Source organism: Eschrichtius robustus, chromosome 1 (assembly GCF_028021215.1).
Source record: "Eschrichtius robustus isolate mEscRob2 chromosome 1, mEscRob2.pri, whole genome shotgun sequence".
Lineage (NCBI taxonomy): Eukaryota > Metazoa > Chordata > Mammalia > Artiodactyla > Eschrichtiidae > Eschrichtius > Eschrichtius robustus.
Window position 1 is genome coordinate 143867970 of NC_090824.1, and position 18932 is coordinate 143886901.

General features: G+C 54.6%; 6 non-coding genes across 6 annotated transcripts; all 6 read left to right on the top strand.

Moving 5' to 3' along the window:
* Window positions 1–2668: 2668 nt before the first annotated feature.
* LOC137777365 (small nucleolar RNA SNORD116) lies at window positions 2669–2761 on the top strand. The gene has a single exon (XR_011076505.1). It is a non-coding gene; the product is annotated as a small nucleolar RNA SNORD116 (small nucleolar RNA).
* Window positions 2762–5453: 2692 nt separating this feature from the next.
* On the top strand, window positions 5454–5546 carry LOC137754381 (small nucleolar RNA SNORD116). Its single transcript, XR_011071837.1, has one exon. It is a non-coding gene; the product is annotated as a small nucleolar RNA SNORD116 (small nucleolar RNA).
* A 2669-nt stretch (window positions 5547–8215) lies between these two features.
* LOC137777373 (small nucleolar RNA SNORD116) lies at window positions 8216–8308 on the top strand. The gene has a single exon (XR_011076506.1). It is a non-coding gene; the product is annotated as a small nucleolar RNA SNORD116 (small nucleolar RNA).
* A 2694-nt stretch (window positions 8309–11002) lies between these two features.
* Window positions 11003–11095, top strand: LOC137754385 (small nucleolar RNA SNORD116). The gene has a single exon (XR_011071838.1). It is a non-coding gene; the product is annotated as a small nucleolar RNA SNORD116 (small nucleolar RNA).
* Window positions 11096–13764: 2669 nt separating this feature from the next.
* On the top strand, window positions 13765–13857 carry LOC137777032 (small nucleolar RNA SNORD116). Its single transcript, XR_011076385.1, has one exon. It is a non-coding gene; the product is annotated as a small nucleolar RNA SNORD116 (small nucleolar RNA).
* Window positions 13858–16549: 2692 nt separating this feature from the next.
* LOC137754388 (small nucleolar RNA SNORD116) lies at window positions 16550–16642 on the top strand. The gene has a single exon (XR_011071839.1). It is a non-coding gene; the product is annotated as a small nucleolar RNA SNORD116 (small nucleolar RNA).
* The last annotated feature ends 2290 nt before the right edge of the window (window positions 16643–18932 follow it).

Consider the following 18932-nt stretch of genomic DNA (forward strand, 5'->3'; position numbering starts at 1 on the left):
AGCACGTTTCCTCTCTCAGGGGGAGATGACAGTTCGGAATGAGGGTCAGCGTCCCCTGCCGACATGTATGCAAACACCACCAAGGACTCCAGTATTGGAGGGGCTCCTGTCTGAGGGTTGACCGTGTCTGCACATAAGCTGTGTTATCTGTGAATCCCGGGTCCCTGTTGAATGGCTGTTGAGGGAATGTGAGGGGGCAGGCTCTCCTGCTGGTTTTAAGAGTCGAAGTGTGTGGTGGTCTAGGACCAGTTAGCTTGCAGTTGGGAGGTGAGTTTTGGCCAGGATCACGCATCGTGCCTGCCATTTTGGGGGTTGATTCTGGAAGCCAAAATGAGCAAGCGTCCCTGGTTGGTGCCTGGAACCTCAGGCCAGGCCTGTGGCCCTCCCTGTTCTTGCGTTTTTCACGGTGAGGTTCTTGAGTGCCTAGTGAGGCTGGAGCAATGGGCGGGGGTGAGCTCGGTTGGGCATCGGTGGAAAGGGGCTGATGGATTAGGCCTCGCTGCTGCCCTTGTTTGCTTCTCTACTTTAACTCCCGGCACAATGTTGATGCCAAGTGGGTCATCGCGGAGTGGGGAGAAGATCGAGTGCTGAAATTAAACCTGCGTGCATCACTGATGGCCCGCACAGGAAGGTAAGGATAGATGAGGACATGTTCTTTGTGATGTCGTGGAATAGGCTATCATAATTGGGTTGCAGGTGCTGGCCTCGGCTTCCCAAGGATGTGACATGTGCGTGATTGGCTGGCATCAGCTGCCTATGGAGGGGATGGCTTTGGCAGTTCAAGTGGATGAGGTGAGGTAGGTAACCTGTGTAGAGTTGCGATCCCGTTGCCAGAGGAAAGACAACCAAAGGGTGTCTTGCGAGACGCAAAGAAGTTCGACATGGTGACACGTCTGTGCCGGCCTCCTGGGAGGATGGTTAGTTATGCGAACATCCCATTTGGCCGCTTTGTTCCCTTGTTTGGGATTGTGTAAAGCGAAAGTGCTTTTCCTGGAGGGGCATGACTTGGCTAGCGAACAGCCAGAGGTTTATCTGGAGCAGTCCGTTGGCAGGACAGAGGTGGGGGAACTGTTGCGACGCCAGGTGCACTGACGTGGATAGCCACTGTACCCTTTCAAGCTTCCAGGTCCCCTTGTGTGACAAAGTTTTTCCGTTAAAAGTCTGTCTGTGGTACTCGGGGCCAGAACATGTGATCACTGTGAGTTCATCGGTAGTGTCGCTGTGGCAGTGGAGAATTACCAGGATGCATGGGGTGGGGTGGGCACCATCAAAGCAGACAGGCTTGCGGTGTGTCTTCCCTGCTGTTCAGTGTCTCCGTGTTCGCATGATGTCTGTGGCTTCAAGTCGAGTGGAGTCGCCCTGCAGGCAGGAGGAGGTCACTTAGGACGAGGCTGTGCAGCGTTTGAGCGTTTCCTCAATGGTCAGGGCCGCAAACACTACCAGTTGGAAGCTTTCCTTTACGTGGCCGGGAAGGTGGCCTAATTTCTGCTGTGGGGTTCCAACCTGTGTCATGGTTGCTGAAGCCCAACTCTTCCCATTGAGGGCATTCCCACGGGGTCATGGAAAGTGATTTGGTCTAGTTGGCGAGATGAGGCACTTGGGCCCAAGTCCGTTAACCCCTTGAGAATTCCCAGGCTGCATCTTGCCTGTCAGCAACTGCAGATCGGTGTCAGCACGCCCATGGGAGGTTACCTTGCTTCCGGGAGCTCTGGGAGTGACCCCAAGGGCACATCAGATGTGGTGGTAGGTGGCAGGATCTCCAGGTCCACATAGGTTTGACACCCACGGCTGGGAGGGAGGTCTCGTCCAGACTTTGTGCTTTGGTCAGAAGGCGTGGCTGTGCGAGAGCGGGAGTCTGTGGCCTATTTCGACAGCCCTGGGGGTCAAAGTTTGCATGCGGCCTCATGAAACTGACAGGGGTCTTTCTCCTTTCAGTTGGGGGTCCAACCAGGTTGCTGTGTATAAACTATGACGTTTACTGTTAGAGGCATCTGCAAAGCGCCACAGGGACACCCAGAGACCAAGACGCGTATTTAGCAGCACACACAGGAATCCACAAACGCATCCTCGTGCAAAGTCTCAGTCACACACGCCCACACGTGTGAATAGACACATACAGCCTCTCACACACCGACCAACGTACGTGCGTAACTTTCTTCAGTCGTGCTGTGAGACACACAATCAGTTTTCGGTAGGGGAAAGTGGTACTTGGGAAGCAGGTTCCAGGCTCACGCCCAGGTTATGTGTTCATAAGAATCATGTTCTCTGAGGACCCTGGTGCAAATCAGAAACCTGCGTGATTTCTGTCCACTTCTCAGGTGCAGTTGCAGGGTAAGGCTGGCTGTCGGCAAAGAGAAGAAGACCTTCGCGTTGTCTGATGACTGGATGTGCTAAGGAGAACTGGAAAAAGTGGGGCGGGTGCACGTTGCCGAGCGTGGCTGTGGATATCTCAGGACGGTAGGCATTCACCCGTACTAAGATGTGCCATTGGATATTAGGTTTTCCACAGATGGGCCCAATGGTTGCAAGAGTGGATTGATTGCTGGTCTTGCTGAGTGGCCTGAGGACTGTGGATTCCCCAGGCAGTTGGAGTACTTCCAGGTCATGGCTCCTCTGCAGAGCTCCACGGCCTTCCCTTTTGTGTTCTGCAGCATCCCAGCATGTGCTTGGATCAATGATGACACCCTTGTATGCATTCCTTGGAAAATCTGACCGAAATGAGTGAGAACGCTCTACCGTCTCCTCCTCGAAACTGAGGTCCAGCACGTTTTCTCTCTCGGGGGTACGGGACAGTTAGGAGTGAGGGCCAACGTCCCCTGCTGTCAGGCATGCAAACACCACTAAGGGCTCCAGCATTGGAGGGGCTCCTGTCTGAGGGTCGAGCATGTCTGCTCATAAGCTGGGTCACCTAAGAATCCCCGGTGCCTGCTAAAAGGCCGTTGAGGGAATGCAAGAGGGCAGGCTTTCCTGCTAGTCTTCAGGGTCAGAGTGTCTTCTGGTATAGACCCAGTAAGCTTGCAGCTTGGAGAGGTGATATTTGGAGAGGACCACGCTTTGTGCCTGCTTGCTTCTGAGGTTGATTATAGAAGCCAAAATGAGCAAGTTTCCCTGGTTGGAGCCTGGAGCCTCAGGCCAGGCCTGTGGCCCTCTCTGTTGTTGTGTTTCACGCAGTGAGGTTCTTGACTGCCTGGTGTGACTGGAGCAGTGGGCGGGCCTGGGCTGGAGTTGGGCGATGGCGGAAGGGGGCTGATGGTTTAGGCCTCAGTGCTGCCGCTGTCAGCTCCTCTGCTGAAGTTGCCGGCACACTGTTGGCGCTAAGTGGATGTTCGTGGACTGGGGTGTGGATCGAGTGAAGCATTTCAGCCTGGGTGGTGGCTGCTGGCCTGGAGAGAAAGGTAAGGTATCATGAGGAAAGGTCCTGTGTGATGTCGTGGGATGGGCTGTCATCATTGGGTTGCAGGCACTGGTCTCGGCTTCCCAAGAATGTGTCTTGTTCGTGATGGGCTGGCATAAGCTGCCTATGGAGTGGATGGCGTTGGCAGTTCCAGTGGGTGAGTTGAGGTAGGTAACCTGTGTAGAGTTGCGATCCCGTTGCCCAAGGAATGACACCCAAAGGGTGTCTTGCGGGAAGTAGAGAAGATCGACATGGTGAGGCGTCTGTGCCGGCCCCCTTGGAGGTAGTTGAGTTATGCGAATATCCCCTTTGGCCGCTTTGTTCCCTTGTTTGGCAATGTGTAAAGCAAAGCTCTTTCGCCTGTGGGGGAATGACGAGACCGGCCAGTGTAGCATGCAGGCCATTCGAACAGCCAGAGGTTTATCTGGAGCAGTCCATTGGTGGGGCAGAGATGGGGGCCCCATTGCCATGCCTGCTGTGCTGCCGTGGCCAGCCGCTGTTCCCTTTCAGGCTTCCAAGTCCCCTCGCATGGCAGAGGTCTTCTGTTGAAAGTCTGTCTGTGGACCTCGGGGACCATGCCTTTGATCACTGTGGGTTACTCGGTAGTGTCACCGTGGCAGTGGAGAATTGCCAGGATGCATGGGGTGGGATCAGCATCAACGAAGGAGACAGGCTTGCGGTCTGTCTTCCCTGGTGTTCAGTGTTCCCGTGTTCTGAAGATGTTTGTGTTTTCCAGTAGGGTCGTGTCGCCCTGTGGGCTGGAGGAGGGCACGTAGGACGAGGCTTTCAAGGGTTTGAGCGTTTCCTTAGGGGTCAGGGCCGCGAACATTCAAGATGGGAGCTGCCTGAGACGTGGCTGGGAATGTGGACTAGTTTCCGCCGTGGGGATCCGACATGGGTCATGGTGGCTGAAGCCCACCACTTCCTGTGGTGGGCATTACCACGGGTCAATGGAAAGTGATTAGGCCTAGTTGGCGAGAAGTGGCACATGGGCCCACGTTCGTTAGCCCCTTGAGTGGTTTCAGGCTGCAAATTGGCAGTAGACACCTGCCGGTCGGTGTCGGCCCGACCATGGGAGTTCCCTTGCTTCCGGAAGTGCTGCGAGTGATCCCAAATGCCCATCAGATATACTGGTAGCTGACAGAGTCTCGAGGTGCATGTCGAGGTCACAGCCAAGTCCCGGAGGAAGGTCTCATCGAGTCTTTGTGTTTTGGTCAGAAGGCGTGGTTGTGGGAGAGCGGGAGTCCGGGGACTCTTTCAACAACCCCTGGGGGTCCAATTTTGCCTGCGGCCTCTTGAAGCTGACAGGGGTCTTTCTCCTTTCAGTTGGGGGGTCTAACCAGGGTGCTGTGTATAAACTATTTCTTTTATTCTTGGACTCCTCCTCACAGGGCCATAGGGACACACTGATACCGAGACGCGTATTCAGCGGCACACAGAGAAACCCACAAGCACGTCCGCATGCGCAGTCACAGTCACACACGCCCACACGCATGAACACACACATGTAGCCTCTCACACACCGGCCAACGTATGTGCCTAACTTCCTGCAGTCATACTATCAGACATGCAGTCAATTCTCGGTAAGGGATAGAGGTCCTTGGGAAGCAGTTTCAGAGCTCAAGGCCAGGTCAATGTTTTTATGGATCATGGCCTCTGAGGACACCAGTCCATTGATGAAGCCTCGGTGATTTCTGTCCACTTCTCAGGTGCAGTTGCTGGGAAAGGCTGGCCGTCGGCACAAACAAGAAGACCTTCGTGTGCTCTGATGACTGGAGGTGCTAAGAAGAACTGGAAAAAGTGAGGCGGGCCCATGTCCCCGAGCATGGTCGTGGATAACTCAGGACGGTAGGTATTCAAGCACCCCATGATGTGCCATTAGATATTAGGTTTTCCTCAGACGGGCCCAGTGGCTGCAAGAGTGGATTGATTGTTCCTCTTGCCGAGTGGCCTGAGGGCTGTGGATTCTCCAGGGTTTTGGGGTAGCCCAGGCTCATGGCTCCTGTACAGAGCCCTGCACACACCCCGGTTGTGTGCTGCAGCGTCCCAGCATGTGCTTGGATCGATGATGACACCCTTGCATGCATTCCTTGGAAAATCTGAACAAAATGAGTGAGAACACTCTACCGTCTCGTCATCGAAACTGAGGTTCAGCACGTTTCCTCTCTCAGGGGGAGATGACAGTTCGGAATGAGGGTCAGCGTCCCCTGCCGACATGTATGCAAACACCACCAAGGACTCCAGTATTGGAGGGGCTCCTGTCTGAGGGTTGACCGTGTCTGCACATAAGCTGTGTTATCTGTGAATCCCGGGTCCCTGTTGAATGGCTGTTGAGGGAATGTGAGGGGGCAGGCTCTCCTGCTGGTTTTAAGAGTCGAAGTGTGTGCTGGTCTAGGACCAGTTAGCTTGCAGTTGGGAGGTGAGTTTTGGCCAGGATCACGCATCGTGCCTGCCATTTTGGGGGTTGATTCTGGAAGCCAAAATGAGCAAGCGTCCCTGGTTGGTGCCTGGAACCTCAGGCCAGGCCTGTGGCCCTCCCTGTTCTTGCGTTTTTCACGGTGAGGTTCTTGAGTGCCTAGTGAGGCTGGAGCAATGGGCGGGGGTGAGCTCGGTTGGGCATCGGTGGAAAGGGGCTGATGGATTAGGCCTCGCTGCTGCCCTTGTTTGCTTCTCTACTTTAACTCCCGGCACAGTGTTGATGCCAAGTGGGTCATCGCGGAGTGGGGAGAAGATCGAGTGCTGAAATTAAACCTGCGTGCATCACTGATGGCCCGCACAGGAAGGTAAGGATAGATGAGGACATGTTCTTTGTGATGTCGTGGAATAGGCTATCATAATTGGGTTGCAGGTGCTGGCCTCGGCTTCCCAAGGATGTGACATGTGCGTGATTGGCTGGCATCAGCTGCCTATGGAGGGGATGGCTTTGGCAGTTCAAGTAGATGAGGTGAGGTAGGTAACCTGTGTAGAGTTGCGATCCCGTTGCCAGAGGAAAGACAACCAAAGGGTGTCTTGCGAGACGCAAAGAAGTTCGACATGGTGACACGTCTGTGCCGGCCTCCTGGGAGGATGGTTAGTTATGCGAACATCCCATTTGGCCGCTTTGTTCCCTTGTTTGGGAATGCGTAAAGCGAAAGTGCTTCTCCTGGGGGGGGCATGACTCGGCTAGCGAACAGCCAGAGGTTTATCTGGAGCAGTCCGTTGGCAGGACAGAGGTGGGGGCACTGTTGCGACGCCAGGTGCACTGACGTGGATAGCCACTGTACCCTTTCAAGCTTCCAGGTCCCCTCGTGTGGCAAAGTTTTTCCGTTGAAAGTCTGTCTGTGGTACTCGGGGACAGTGCCTTTGATCACTGTGAGTTCATCGGTAGTGTCGCTGTGGCAGTGGAGAATTACCAGGATGCATGGGGTGGGGTGGGCAACATCAAAGCAGACAGGCTTGCGGTGTGTCTTCCCTGCTGTTCAGTGTCTCCGTGTTCGCATGATGTCTGTGGCTTCAAGTCGAGTGGAGTCGCCCTGCAGGCAGGAGGAGGTCACTTAGGACGAGGCTGTGCAGCGTTTGAGCGTTTCCTCAATGGTCAGGGCCGCAAACACTACCAGTTGGAAGCTTTCCTTTACGTGGCCGGGAAGGTGGCCTAATTTCTGCTGTGGGGTTCCAACCTGTGTCATGGTTGCTGAAGCCCAACTCTTCCCATTGAGGGCATTCCCACGGGGTCATGGAAAGTGATTTGGTCTAGTTGGCGAGATGAGGCACTTGGGCCCAAGTCCGTTAACCCCTTGAGAATTCCCAGGCTGCATCTTGCCTATCAGCAACTGCAGATCGGTGTCAGCACGCCCATGGGAGGTTACCTTGCTTCCGGGAGCTCTGGGAGTGACCCCAAGGGCACATCAGATGTGGTGGTAGGTGGCAGGATCTCCAGGTCCACATAGGTTTGACACCCACGGCCGGGAGGGAGGTCTCGTCCAGACTTTGTGCTTTGGTCAGAAGGCGTGGCTGTGGGAGAGCGGGAGTCTGTGGCCTATTTCGACAGCCCTGGGGGTCAAAGTTTGCATGCGGCCTCATGAAACTGACAGAGGTCTTTCTCCTTTCAGTTGGGGGTCCAACAAGGGTGCTGTGTATAAACTATGACGTTTACTGTTAGAGGCATCTGCAAAGCGCCACAGGGACACCCAGAGACCAAGATGCGTATTTAGCAGCACACACAGGAATCCACAAACGCATCCTCGTGCAAAGTCTCAGTCACACACGCCCACACGTGTGAATAGACACATACAGCCTCTCACACACCGACCAACGTACGTGCGTAACTTTCTTCAGTCGTGCTGTGAGACACACAATCAGTTTTCGGTAGGGGAAAGTGGTACTTGGGAAGCAGGTTCCAGGCTCACGCCCAGGTTATGTGTTCATAAGAATCATGTTCTCTGAGGACCCTGGTGCAAATCAGAAACCTGCGTGATTTCTGTCCACTTCTCAGGTGCAGTTGCAGGGTAAGGCTGGCTGTCGGCAAAGAGAAGAAGACCTTCGCGTTGTCTGATGACTGGATGTGCTAAGGAGAACTGGAAAAAGTGGGGCGGGTGCACGTTGCTGAGCGTGGCTGTGGATATCTCAGGACGGTAGGCATTCACCCGTACTAAGATGTGCCATTGGATATTAGGTTTTCCACAGATGGGCCCAATGGTTGCAAGAGTGGATTGATTGCTGGTCTTGCTGAGTGGCCTGAGGACTGTGGATTCCCCAGGCAGTTGGAGTACTTCCAGGTCATGGCTCCTCTGCAGAGCTCCACGGCCTTCCCTTTTGTGTTCTGCAGCATCCCAGCATGTGCTTGGATCAATGATGACACCCTTGTATGCATTCCTTGGAAAATCTGACCGAAATGAGTGAGAACGCTCTACCGTCTCCTCCTCGAAACTGAGGTCCAGCACGTTTTCTCTCTCGGGGGTACGGGACAGTTAGGAGTGAGGGCCAACGTCCCCTGCTGTCAGGCATGCAAACACCACTAAGGGCTCCAGCATTGGAGGGGCTCCTGTCTGAGGGTCGAGCATGTCTGCTCATAAGCTGGGTCACCTAAGAATCCCCGGTGCCTGCAAAAAGGCCGTTGAGGGAATGCAAGAGGGCAGGCTTTCCTGCTAGTCTTCAGGGTCGGAGTGTCTTCTGGTATAGACCCAGTAAGCTTGCAGCTTGGAGAGGTGATATTTGGAGAGGATCACGCTTTGTGCCTGCTTGCTTCTGAGGTTGATTATAGAAGCCAAAATGAGCAAGTTTCCCTGGTTGGAGCCTGGAGCCTCAGGCCAGGCCTGTGGCCCTCGCTGTTGCTGTGTTTCACGCAGTGAGGTTCTTGACTGCCTGCTGTGACTGGAGCAGTGGGCGGGCGTGGGCTGGAGTTGGGCGATGGCGGAAGGGGGCTGATGGTTTAGGCCTCAGTGCTGCCGCTGTCAGCTCCTCTGCTGAAGTTGCCGGCACACTGTTGGCGCTAAGTGGCTGTTCGTGGACTGGGGTGTGGATCGAGTGAAGCATTTCAACCTGGGTGGTGGCTGCTGGCCTGGAGAGAAAGGTAAGGTATCATGAGGAAAGGTCCTGTGTGATGTCGTGGGATGGGCTGTCATCATTGGGTTGCAGGCACTGGTCTCGGCTTCCCAAGAATGTGTCTTGTTCGTGATGGGCTGGCATAAGCTGCCTATGGAGTGGATGGCGTTGGCAGTTCAAGTGGGTGAGTTGAGGTGGGTAACCTGTGTAGAGTTGCGATCCCGTTGCCCAAGGAATGACACCCAAAGGGTGTCTTGCGGGAAGTAGAGAAGATCGACATGGTGAGGCGTCTGTGCCGGCCCCCTTGGAGGTAGTTGAGTTATGCGAATATCCCCTTTGGCCGCTTTGTTCCCTTGTTTGGCAATGTGTAAAGCAAAGCTGTTTCGCCTGTGGGGGAATGACGAGACCGGCCAGTGTAGCATGCAGGCCATTCGAACAGCCAGAGGTTTATCTGGAGCAGTCAATTGGTGGGGCAGAGATGGGGGCCCCATTGCCATGCCTGCTGTGCTGCCGTGGCCAGCCACTGTTCCCTTTCAGGCTTCCAAGTCCCCTCGCATGGCAGAGGTCTTCTGTTGAAAGAAGAGGTCTGTGGACCTCGGGGACCATGCCTTTGATCACTGTGGGTTACTCGGTAGTGTCACCGTGGCAGTGGAGAATTGCCAGGATGCATGGGGTGGGATCAGCATCAACGAAGGAGACCGGCTTGCGGTCTGTCTTCCCTGGTGTTCAGTGTTCCCGTGTTCTGAAGATGTTTGTGTTTTCCAGTAGGTTCGTGTCGCCCTGTGGGCTGGAGGAGGGCACGTAGGACGAGGCTTTCAAGGGTTTGAGCGTTTCCTTAGGGGTCAGGGCCGCGAACATTCAAGATGGGAGCTGCCTGAGACGTGGCTGGGAATGTGGACTAGTTTCCGCCGTGGGGATCCGACATGGGTCATGGTGGCTGAAGCCCACCACTTCCTGTGGTGGGCATTCCCACGGGTCAATGGAAAGTGATTAGGCCTAGTTGGCGAGAAGTGGCACATGGGCCCACGTTCGTTAGCCCCTTGAGTGGTTTCAGGCTGCAAATTGGCAGTAGACACCTGCCGGTCAGTGTCGGCCCGACCATGGGAGTTCCCTTGCTTCCGGAAGTGCTGCGAGTGATCCCAAATGCCCATCAGATATACTGGTAGCTGACAGAGTCTCGAGGTGCATGTCGAGGTCACAGCCAAGTCCCGGAGGAAGGTCTCATCGAGTCTTTGTGTTTTGGTCAGAAGGAGTGGTTGTGGGAGAGCGGGAGTCCGGGGACTCTTTCAACTACCCCTGGGGGTCCAAGTTTGCCTGCGGCCTCTTGAAGCTGACAGGGGTCTTTCTCCTTTCAGTTGGGGGGTCTAACCAGGGTGCTGTGTATAAACTATTTCTTTTATTCTTGGACTCCTCCTCACAGGGCCATAGGGACACACTGATACCGAGACGCGTATTCAGCGGCACACAGAGAAACCCACAAGCACGTCCGCATGCGCAGTCACAGTCACACACGCCCACACGCATGAACACACACATGTAGCCTCTCACACACCGGCCAACGTATGTGCCTAACTTCCTGCAGTCATACTATCAGACATGCAGTCAATTCTCGGTAAGGGATAGAGGTCCTTGGGAAGCAGTTTCAGAGCTCAAGGCCAGGTCAATGTTTTTATGGATCATGGCCTCTGAGGACACCAGTCCATTGATGAAGCCTCGGTGATTTCTGTCCACTTCTCAGGTGCCGTTGCTGGGAAAGGCTGGCCGTCGGCACAAACAAGAAGACCTTCGTGTGCTCTGATGACTGGAGGTGCTAAGAAGAACTGGAAAAAGTGAGGCGGGCCCATGTCCCCGAGCATGGTCGTGGATAACTCAGGACGGTAGGTATTCAAGCACCCCATGATGTGCCATTAGATATTAGGTTTTCCTCAGACGGGCCCAGTGGCTGCAAGAGTGGATTGATTGTTCCTCTTGCCGAGTGGCCTGAGGGCTGTGGATTCTCCAGGGTTTTGGGGTAGCCCAGGCTCATGGCTCCTGTACAGAGCCCTGCGCACACCCCGGTTGTGTGCTGCAGCGTCCCAGCATGTGCTTGGATCGATGATGACACCCTTGCATGCATTCCTTGGAAAATCTGAACAAAATGAGTGAGAACACTCTACCGTCTCGTCATCGAAACTGAGGTTCAGCACGTTTCCTCTCTCAGGGGGAGATGACAGTTCGGAATGAGGGTCAGCGTCCCCTGCCGACATGTATGCAAACACCACCAAGGACTCCAGTATTGGAGGGGCTCCTGTCTGAGGGTTGACCGTGTCTGCACATAAGCTGTGTTATCTGTGAATCCCGGGTCCCTGTTGAATGGCTGTTGAGGGAATGTGACGGGGCAGGCTCTCCTGCTGGTTTTAAGAGTCGAAGTGTGTGCTGGTCTAGGACCAGTTAGCTTGCAGTTGGGAGGAGAGTTTTGGCCAGGATCACGCATCATGCCTGCCGTTTTGGGGGTTGATTCTGGAAGCCAAAATGAGCAAGCGTCCTTGGTTGGTGCCTGGAACCTCAGGCCAGGCCTGTGGCCCTCCCTGTTCTTGCGTTTTTCACGGTGAGGTTCTTGAGTGCCTAGTGAGGCTGGAGCAATGGGCGGGGGTGAGCTCGGTTGGGCATCGGTGGAAAGGGGCTGATGGATTAGGCCTCGCTGCTGCCCTTGTTTGCTTCTCTACTTTAACTCCCGGCACAATGTTGATGCCAAGTGGGTCATCGCGGAGTGGGGAGAAGATCAAGTGCTGAAATTAAACCTGCGTGCATCACTGATGGCCCGCACAGGAAGGTAAGGAGAGATGAGGACATGTTCTTTGTGATGTCGTGGAATAGGCTATCATAATTCGGTTGCAGGTGCTGGCCTCGGCTTCCCAAGGATGTGACATGTGCGTGATTGGCTGGCATCAGCTGCCTATGGAGGGGATGGCTTTGGCAGTTCAAGTGGATGAGGTGAGGTAGGTAACCTGTGTAGAGTTGCGATCCCGTTGCCAGAGGAAAGACAACCAAAGGGTGTCTTGCGAGACGCAAAGAAGTTCGACATGGTGACACGTCTGTGCCGGCCTCTTGGGAGGATGGTTAGTTATGCGAACATCCCATTTGGCCGCTTTGTTCCCTTGTTTGGGAATGCGTAAAGCGAAAGTGCTTTTCATGGGGGGGGCATGACTCGGCTAGCGAACAGCCAGAGGTTTATCTGGAGCAGTCCGTTGGCAGGACAGAGGTGGGGGCACTGTTGCGACGCCAGGTGCACTGACGTGGATAGCCACTGTACCCTTTCAAGCTTCCAGGTCCCCTCGTGTGGCAAAGTTTTTCCGTTGAAAGTCTGTCTGTGGTACTCGGGGACAGTGCCTTTGATCACTGTGAGTTCATCGGTAGTGTCGCTGTGGCAGTGGAGAATTACCAGGATGCATGGGGTGTGGTGGGCAACATCAAAGCAGACAGGCTTGCGGTGTGTCTTCCCTGCTGTTCAGTGTCTCCGTGTTCGCATGATGTCTGTGGCTTCAAGTCGAGTGGAGTCGCCCTGCAGGCAGGAGGAGGTCACTTAGGACGAGGCTGTGCAGCGTTTGAGCGTTTCCTCAATGGTCAGGGCCGCAAACACTACCAGTTGGAAGCTTTCCTTTACGTGGCCGGGAAGGTGGCCTAATTTCTGCTGTGGGGTTCCAACCTGTGTCATGGTTGCTGAAGCCCAACTCTTCCCATTGAGGGCATTCCCACGGGGTCATGGAAAGTGATTTGGTCTAGTTGGCGAGATGAGGCACTTGGGCCCAAGTCCGTTAACCCCTTGAGAATTCCCAGGCTGCATCTTGCCTGTCAGCAACTGCAGATCGGTGTCAGCACGCCCATGGGAGGTTACCTTGCTTCCGGGAGCTCTGGGAGTGACCCCAAGGGCACATCAGATGTGGTGGTAGGTGGCAGGATCTCCAGGTCCACATAGGTTTGACACCCACGGCCGGGAGGGAGGTCTCGTCCAGACTTTGTGCTTTGGTCAGAAGGCGTGGCTGTGGGAGAGCGGGAGTCTGTGGCCTATTTCGACAGCCCTGGGGGTCAAAGTTTGCATGCGGCCTCATGAAACTGACAGAGGTCTTTCTCCTTTCAGTTGGGGGTCCAACCAGGGTGCTGTGTATAAACTATGACGTTTACTGTTAGAGGCATCTGCAAAGCGCCACAGGGACACCCAGAGACGAAGACGCGTATTTAGCAGCACACACAGGAATCCACAAACGCATCCTCGTGCAAAGTCTCAGTCACACACGCCCACACGTGTGAATAGACACATACAGCCTCTCACACACCGACCAACGTACGTGCGTAAATTTCTTCAGTCGTGCTGTGAGACACAAAATCAGTTTTCGGTAGGGGAAAGTGGTACTTGGGAAGCAGGTTCCAGGCTCACGCCCAGGTTATGTGTTCATAAAAATCATGTTCTCTGAGGACCCTGGTGCAATTCAGAAACCTGCGTGATTTCTGTCCACTTCTCAGGTGCAGTTGCAGGGTAAGGCTGGCTGTCGGCAAAGAGAAGAAGACCTTCGCGTTGTCTGATGACTGGATGTGCTAAGGAGAACTGGAAAAAGTGGGGCGGGTGCACGTTGCCGAGCGTGGCTGTGGATATCTCAGGACGGTAGGCATTCACCCGTACTAAGATGTGCCATTGGATATTAGGTTTTCCACAGATGGGCCCAATGGTTGCAAGAGTGGATTGATTGCTGGTCTTGCTGAGTGGCCTGAGGACTGTGGATTCCCCAGGCAGTTGGAGTACTTCCAGGTCATGGCTCCTCTGCAGAGCTCCACGGCCTTCCCTTTTGTGTTCTGCAGCATCCCAGCATGTGCTTGGATCAATGATGACACCCTTGTATGCATTCCTTGGAAAATCTGACCGAAATGAGTGAGAACGCTCTACCGTCTCCTCATCGAAACTGAGGTCCAGCACGTTTTCTCTCTCAGGGGTACGGGACAGTTAGGAGTGAGGGCCAACGTCCCCTGCTGTCAGGCATGCAAACACCACTAAGGGCTCCAGCATTGGAGGGGCTCCTGTCTGAGGGTCGAGCATGTCTCCTCATAAGCTGGGTCACCTAAGAATCCCCGGTGCCTGCTAAAAGGCCGTTGAGGGAATGCAAGAGGGCAGGCTTTCCTGCTAGTCTTCAGGGTCAGAGTGTCTTCTGGTATAGACCCAGTAAGCTTGCAGCTTGGAGAGGTGATATTTGGAGAGGATCACGCTTTGTGCCTGCTTGCTTCTGAGGTTGATTATAGAAGCCAAAATGAGCAAGTTTCCCTGGTTGGAGCCTGGAGCCTCAGGCCAGGCCTGTGGCCCTCTCTGTTGTTGTGTTTCACGCAGTGAGGTTCTTGACTGCCTGGTGTGACTGGAGCAGTGGGCGGGCGTGGGCTGGAGTTGGGCGATGGCGGAAGGGGGCTGATGGTTTAGGCCTCAGTGCTGCCGCTGTCAGCTCCTCTGCTGAAGTTGCCGGCACACTGTTGGCGCTAAGTGGATGTTCGTGGACTGGGGTGTGGATCGAGTGAAGCATTTCAGCCTGGGTGGTGGCTGCTGGCCTGGAGAGAAAGGTAAGGTATCATGAGGAAAGGTCCTGTGTGATGTCGTGGGATGGGCTGTCATCATTGGGTTGCAGGCACTGGTCTCGGCTTCCCAAGAATGTGTCTTGTTCGTGATGGGCTGGCATAAGCTGCCTATGGAGTGGATGGCGTTGGCAGTTCCAGTGGGTGAGTTGAGGCAGGTAACCTGTGTAGAGTTGCGATCCCGTTGCCCAAGGAATGACACCCAAAGGGTGTCTTGCGGGAAGTAGAGAAGACCGACATGGTGAGGCGTCTGTGCCGGCCCCCTTGGAGGTAGTTGAGTTATGCGAATATCCCCTTTGGCCGCTTTGTTCCCTTGTTTGGCAATGTGTAAAGCAAAGCTCTTTCGCCTGTGGGGGAATGACGAGACCGGCCAGTGTAGCATGCAGGCCATTCGAACAGCCAGAGGTTTATCTGGAGCAGTCCATTGGTGGGGCAGAGATGGGGGCCCCATTGCCATGCCTGCTGTGCTGCCGTGGCCAGCCGCTGTTCCCTTTCAGGCTTCCAAGTCCCCTCGCATGGCAGAGGTCTTCTGTTGAAAGTCTGTCTGTGGACCTCGGGGACCATGCCTTTGATCACTGTGGGTTACTCGGTAGTGTCACCGTGGCAGTGGAGAATTGCCAGGATGCATGGGGTGGGATCAGCATCAACGAAGGAGACAGGCTTGCGGTCTGTCTTCCCTGGTGTTCAGTGTTCCCGTGTTCTGAAGATGTTTGTGTTTTCCAGTAGGTTCGTGTCGCCCTGTGGGCTGGAGGAGGGCACGTAGGACGAGGCTTTCAAGGGTTTGAGCGTTTCCTTAGGGGTCAGGGCCGCGAACTTTCAAGATGGGAGCTGCCTGAGACGTGGCTGGGAATGTGGACTAGTTTCCGCCGTGGGGATCCGACATGGGTCATGGTGGCTGAAGCCCACCACTTCCTTTGGTGGGCATTCCCACGGGTCAATGCAAAGTGATTAGGCCTAGTTGGCGAGAAGTGGCACATGGGCCCACGTTCGTTAGCCCCTTGAGTGGTTTCAGGCTGCAAATTGGCAGTAGACACCTGCCGGTCGGTGTCGGCCCGACCATGGGAGTTCCTTTGCTTCCGGAAGTGCTGCGAGTGATCCCAAATGCCCATCAGATATACTGGTAGCTGACAGAGTCTCGAGGTGCATGTCGAAGTCACAGCCAAGTCCCGGAGGAAGGTCTCATCGAGTCTTTGTGTTTTGGTCAGAAGGCGTGGTTGTGGGAGAGCGGGAGTCCGGGGACTCTTTCAACAACCCCTGGGGGTCCAAGTTTGCCTGCGGCCTCTTGAAGCTGACAGGGGTCTTTCTCCTTTCAGTTGGGGGGTCTAACCAGGGTGCTGTGTATAAACTATTTCTTTTATTCTTGGACTCCTCCTCACAGGGCCATAGGGACACACTGATACCGAGACGCGTATTCAGCGGCACACATAGAAACCCACAAGCACGTCCGCATGCGCAGTCACAGTCACACACGCCCACACGCATGAACACACACATGTAGCCTCTCACACACCGGCCAACGTATGTGCCTAACTTCCTGCAGTCATACTATCAGACATGCAGTCAATTCTCGGTAAGGGATAGAGGTCCTTGGGAAGCAGTTTCAGAGCTCAAGGCCAGGTCAATGTTTTTATGGATAATGTCCTCTGAGGACACCAGTCCATTGATGAAGCCTCGGTGATTTCTGTCCACTTCTCAGGTGCAGTTGCTGGGAAAGGCTGGCCGTCGGCACAAACAAGAAGACCTTCGTGTGCTCTGATGACTGGAGGTGCTAAGAAGAACTGGAAAAAGTGAGGCGGGCCCATGTCCCCGAGCATGGTCGTGGATAACTCAGGACGGTAGGTATTCAAGCACCCCATGATGTGCCATTACATATTAGGTTTTCCTCAGACGGGCCCAGTGGCTGCAAGAGTGGATTGATTGTTCCTCTTGCCGAGTGGCCTGAGGGCTGTGGATTCTCCAGGGTTTTGGGGTAGCCCAGGCTCATGGCTCCTGTACAGAGCCCTGCACACACCCCGGTTGTGTGCTGCAGCGTCCCAGCATGTGCTTGGATCGATGATGACACCCTTGCATGCATTCCTTGGAAAATCTGAACAAAATGAGTGAGAACACTCTACCGTCTCGTCATCGAAACTGAGGTTCAGCACGTTTCCTCTCTCAGGGGGAGATGACAGTTCAGAATGAGGGTCAGCGTCCCCTGCCGACATGTATGCAAACACCACCAAGGACTCCAGTATTGGAGGGGCTCCTGTCTGAGGGTTGACCGTGTCTGCACATAAGCTGTGTTATCTGTGAATCCCGGGTCCCTGTTGAATGGCTGTTGAGGGAATGTGAGGGGGCAGGCTCTCCTGCTGGTTTTAAGAGTCGAAGTGTGTGCTGGTCTAGGACCAGTTAGCTTGCAGTTGGGAGGTGAGTTTTGGCCAGGATCACGCATCGTGCCTGCCATTTTGGGGGTTGATTCTGGAAGCCAAAATGAGCAAGCGTCCCTGGTTGGTGCCTGGAAACTCAGGCCAGGCCTGTGGCCCTCCCTGTTCTTGCGTTTTTCACGGTGAGGTTCTTGAGTGCCTAGTGAGGCTGGAGCAATGGGCGGGGGTGAGCTCGTTTGGGCATCGGTGGAAAGGGGCTGATGGATTAGGCCTCGCTGCTGCCCTTGTTTGCTTCTCTACTTTAACTCCCGGCACAATGTTGATGCCAAGTGGGTCATCGCGGAGTGGGGAGAAGATCGAGTGCTGAAATTAAACCTGCGTGCATCACTGATGGCCCACACAGGAAGGTAAGGATAGATGAGGACATGTTCTTTGTGAAGTCGTGGAATAGGCTATCATAATTGGGTTGCAGGTGCTGGCCTCGGCTTCCCAAGGATGTGACATGTGCGTGATTGGCTGGCATCAGCTGCCTATGGAGGGGATGGCTTTGGCAGTTCAAGTGGATGAGGTGAGGTAGGTAACCTGTGTAGAGTTGCGATCCCGTTGCCAGAGGAAAGACAACCAAAGGGTGTCTTGCGAGACGCAAAGAAGTTCGACATGGTGACACGTCTGTGCCGGCCTCCTGGGAGGATGGTTAGTTATGCGAACATCCCATTTGGCCGCTTTGTTCCCTTGTTTGGGAATGCGTAAAGCGAAAGTGCTTTTCCTGGGGGGGGCATGACTCGGCTAGCGAACAGCCAGAGGTTTATCTGGAGCAGTCCGTTGGCAGGACAGAGGTGGGGGCACTGTTGCGACGCCAGGTGCACTGACGTGGATAGCCACTGTACCCTTTCAAGCGTCCAGGTCCCCTCGTGTGACAAAGTTTTTCCGTTAAAAGTCTGTCTGTGGTACTCGGGGCCAGTGCCTTTGATCACTGTGAGTTCATCGGTAGTGTCGCTGTGGCAGTGGAGAATTACCAGGATGCATGGGGTGGGGTGGGCAACATCAAAGCAGACAGGCTTGCGGTGTGTCTTCCCTGCTGTTCAATGTCTCCGTGTTCGCATGATGTCTGTGGCTTCAAGTCGAGTCGAGTCGCCCTGCAGGCAGGAGGAGGTCACTTAGGACGAGGCTGTGCAGCGTTTGAGCGTTTCCTCAATGGTCAGGGCCGCAAACACTACCAGTTGGAAGCTTTCCTTTACGTGGCCGGGAAGGTGGCCTAATTTCTGCTGTGGGGTTCCAACCTGTGTCATGGTTGCTGAAGCCCAACTCTTCCCATTGAGGGCATTCCCACGGGGTCATGGAAAGTGATTTGGTTTAGTTGGCGAGATGAGGCACTTGGGCCCAAGTCCGTTAACCCCTTGAGAATTCCCAGGCTGCATCTTGCCTGTCAGCAACTGCAGATCGGTGTCAGCACGCCCATGGGAGGTTACCTTGCTTCCGGGAGCTCTGGGAGTGACCCCAAGGGCACATCAGATGTGGTGGTAGGTGGCAGGATCTCCAGGTCCACATAGGTTTGACACCCACGGCCGGGAGGGAGGTCTCGTCCAGACTTTGTGCTTTGGTCAGAAGGCGTGGCTGTGGGAGAGCGGGAGTCTGTGGCCTATTTCGACAGCCCTGGGGGTCAAAGTTTGCATGCGGCCTCATGAAACTGACAGAGGTCTTTCTCCTTTCAGTTGGGGGTCCAACCAGGGTGCTGTGTATAAACTATGACGTTTACTGTTAGAGGCATCTGCAAAGCGCCACAGGGACACCCAGAGACCAAGACGCGTATTTAGCAGCACACACAGGAATCCACAAACGCATCCTCGTGCAAAGTCTCAGTCACACACGCCCACACGTGTGAATAGACACATACAGCCTCTCACACACCGACCAACGTACGTGCGTAACTTTCTTCAGTCGTGCTGTGAGACACACAATCAGTTTTCGGTAGGGGAAAGTGGTACTTGGGAAGCAGGTTCAAGGCTCACGCCCAGGTTATGTGTTCATAAGAATCATGTTCTCTGAGGACCCTGGTGCAAATCAGA